The sequence below is a fragment of the Macrosteles quadrilineatus genome, unplaced genomic scaffold (genome assembly GCF_028750875.1).
Source record: "Macrosteles quadrilineatus isolate MER2022 unplaced genomic scaffold, UCM_ALF_1.0 Scaffold_28__1_contigs__length_1566739, whole genome shotgun sequence".
NCBI lineage: Eukaryota > Metazoa > Arthropoda > Insecta > Hemiptera > Cicadellidae > Macrosteles > Macrosteles quadrilineatus.
The window spans coordinates 966771-971000 of NW_026542621.1; positions in this window are offsets into that span (position 1 = coordinate 966771).

Below are 4230 nucleotides of genomic sequence, written 5' to 3' on the forward strand. Positions count from 1 at the left end.
ATGGCAGGCGCAAGTAAGGGGATAACCTTTTTGCGAATTAAATTCAATTCGGTTTATGTTCCAATTCCTGACATTTGGTGTCAACAACTGTCAAGTCAACTATGTAACTTGGAACTCCAGAATTGAAACTAGTTTACACTTCCCATAGAGGATACAAGTACTAAGGCCCGTATTACACTATCATAGTTCTATGACATATATCTATTATCATATGTCTTTGATGAAAATTATTACAGTGTAATGTACCAACTATTATAATGGTTTTGAACTATGATAATATGTTCTCCTTGAGAGAACATATTATCATATATTTGATAATATAATATGTCATAGAACTATGATAGTGTAATACCGGCCTAAGTATTGACTGTGTATTAGTATTATCATTGACTAAGGAAACAAAAGTGTTTCCCTTGTCTGTGGTATTATTAACTCTGGCATATAGCCGTTGATTAAATGGCTCCCAAGATATAGAGTGTAAAATACTTACTTACTTACTTGAAATACAGTACTTTATCCTTGATACTGTTGGATAGATTGTGTCAATACTCTTACGACTTGTCAATAAAAAATATTACAGGTGTTCATTTCATTTCATTCATTTATTCATTTCTACGGCAAATACCATTAAACAATACATATCAAAACAAGATGGTCTGCAAAAATAAGTTCAAGAATAGCAAATATACATGAAACAATACATTCAAGAGACTAGACAGATTGTATAGAATGATCCGACTCATTACAAAATAAAACATGCATAAACAAGTAGAATGTGTTTTTAAATGGTGTTTATTATGGTGTTTTTAAAAGAATGCTGGGATTTTAAATGGTAATTGCTTTGATACTATTCCATTTCATTTCATTTATTTATTTCAACGGTAAACACCATTTATACAATAATAATAATACATTATGATACAGGCAATAAATCAGTCTTATGAGTAACAATAATAACAAGCAGAATAGGACTAGAAATTGATAACAAAAAGGATATAACAAACAAGAAATCACAATGTGTCACAAGAAAGGAGATTAAGAATAGAGAGGCAGTGTAAAACAGAGATGGTAAAAATGGGAAATAACAGCCAACAATAAATAGAAAACAACAACAATAATGAATAACAGTGAATAAAAATATGAAACATCAATAACCAGCCTAAACAGATAATAAACAGTAAGAAATGTAAAGTAACAATAGCAGAAACAGGACACTTGTTTAATCTTGCACTTTTTGTGGCCCATTAGTGGCACCACCAAGGTAAATTCACTTTCACATAATCTGGCTCAGCACAGAGCCGACCCGACTTCTGAAGGAGGCAGTTGATCCAGAGAAGAAGTCGATGTGTGTAGCAATTTGACTCCCTAGTCGATGCAATCTGGACAGACCGCTGAGGTAGGCGAAAAGTGTCGGCTGGGAGCGACGCTGGAAGGAGGTTCTGGAACGTGTCCCTCTAGGTACAGCAAGGTCAATATTTGACAATAGATCGGGGCAGTCGATAAGGGAGTTGATGAGATTGAATAAGAAGACTGCATCAAGGATCATACGTCTGATGTGTAGTGGTTGAATCTCTAGCTGTGCCTCAAGCTCCCGGATTGGTGTGTCCCAATATCTGAAGCCAAGCCTGGGTCCAAGCATCCTTATGAAGCGATCTTGTGTTCTTGAGAGCATTTGGAACTACTTGAGTTATATTCTATGTAACTAAACGTTTAATACATCAAATTGAAGCTAAAATAACAAAGTTTTGTTTCCCGTGTAGCAAGGGAGGGCCCAAGTAGCAAAAATCGTTGGCAAATCGTTGGCCCAACGTTTCTGTCGATCGTTGGCCAACGGTATGTTTTGGCACTCAGTCTTACGGTTGGCCAACCAACCAATTTTTGCGGAAGGGCCAACCATCCCATTGGGCATAAACATAAAAAACACAAAATAATAAAGATTTTGTATGAAAAGCATAATTATGAGTTTGAGTAAATTGATTAAATAGTTCATAAAATCTTATTTTGAAAATAAAACGAGATAAAATTATATTCGGCCGAGACGGGTCTCGAACCCGGTATCTTCGACATGTGAGCCTCACGTCTTACCTCTGAGCTATCTGTACTTGATGATTACGAGTGTTTTAAAGTGGTGAAAGAGTAGCCGACAGGTGCAATGGTCACAATTAATACTTAAAATATTTTTGATGCTACAGTATAATATGATTCTGTTAATCTGTTTAGGCCTCAAGTAGTTGAATTGTTTTTCTGGTAGTTGGAGAGGATACTAGTATTTGAATATAGATTATTTAATTACCATTAGATTAGTAGGCTACTGTTATAATTGATTGTTATATAATTAATTAATCTTTTCTCTATAAACTATTAAAAACTTATGCTTAAATAAGTTAAAGAATATTGTAAAAAAAAATTGAATTATTATTATATGTTAAGCAGGTGTTCCCCACTGTATCTAGTATCACAACATCATCTGACTACATTTATTATAGATCCAAACTTTTACAATATTTGTCTTATATTCTGCTGCCTTAACATTTATGTACTTTTAAATAAAACAATTTGTTTAAATTCGTTTTAGAATGTTTTATACTTAAACCCAACGATTCTTTCCTTTGTAGGGCCAACGAATACCAGTTTCCGTTGGGCCAACGTTGGCAAATCGGTAAAATTTCTGCCAACTATTTCCCAACCGTGGCCGACCATTTCCCAACGTTGGGCCAATGGAACTTTGACCTTGGAATGCGCAAAGCAGGTGTGCTGTGGTAGGCCGCTATTGCGACTTAACGCGCCTGACGCCAGTGCAATGTTTACGGCGCAACAGAAGACACAACGTGTAATCTGTGGATCACAGAGATTGCTAAATTAAAATCTACTTGATGATAAACAAATTTGACGCTGGTTAAATGAGTTTTGCGACACCGTAGTGTTTTGAAAAGACATTAACCTGACTGGCTAAAAACAAGCTATGACATAGTCGAAGAAATCCGACAATTCTGCATCAGAAGTCCCAAAAAAATCGATTGCCCGACGAAGTCTTCAGTTGAACATACCTAAATCAGCACTTTAAAAGATAGAGTCTTTGTGCCTAAAAGATTCAGTTAGGACATCAGATAAACCCGCGATCACCCTAAGAGTGTACAGAATTAGCCAGTTTTACACTCATTTAAGATTGATGATGAATATTATCAATTTTATTAAATTATTCCGAATTGTATCGAAGTATGAGAAGAATTTTTATTTCCCCTTCAATTTGACGTCTAAATCATTTAATTTTAGACCTATATTGAATAGTCCCCGAGCAACGACAAAACCGTTTAAAATCCCGGAATTCTTTTTTATAAACACCCTGATGTATTTGAGTCAAACTCTTCAGAGTTGTCAATAGCATATTTACACTATTTACATTTTAATGTGGCGTGGCGGATGTATTGGACTATGATTGGAAAATAGGTTCCTCCACTAAATATCCCAAATTAGACTAATGGTAGCTTACAACTACCAATCCTTTGCAAATGCTACGGCTTCGTGCAAGAGTCTGGCATTCAGCGAACATCAGAAGTACTTAAGAACAATTGAGCACGGTATCCCTGGGAATCTCCGTTATTTCTGGAGTCACGTATTCACTCTAAAAAAGTCTTCCACAATACCATCCCGTCTTGTCTACAATAGTTCCATCGCAACTGAAGCTGATGACATGTGCAACCTCTGTAAGAATTTCTTTTCTTCAGTTGTTACAAAGCCAACGGAATCATTTGATATGTCAACCTTTGGTCACCTTGGAGACTCCCAAACTTTAAGGTTTAGCCCACGTGAAATCTTTGAGAAACTTGAAAAGCTCGATGACACTAAAGGTTGGGGTCCTGATGGCATACCTCCAAAGGTATTGAAACACAACAGGTGTTTACTGGCTTCACCAATCTGTGACATATTTAATGCCTCAATGGACACTGGTATCTTTCCTGATGCATTCAAAAGGGCTTACGTGGTACCGATTCATTTCGATGACATCCCATATGGGATACCCACGGGACATCTCTAAACTTGTAGTTGTAATGGGTTATAAAAATAAAGATCTACCGGACATCCTATAGGGATGTCACATATGATCTCATGTAGGATGACCATAGAATGTCCTTGGGACCCAAATTTTTATCTTCAGGACTTTTCATTTATCCTGCCATGGATTAGACCGAATAGTGGACCAGGTGGACAAACTCCACAATTTTACAATGT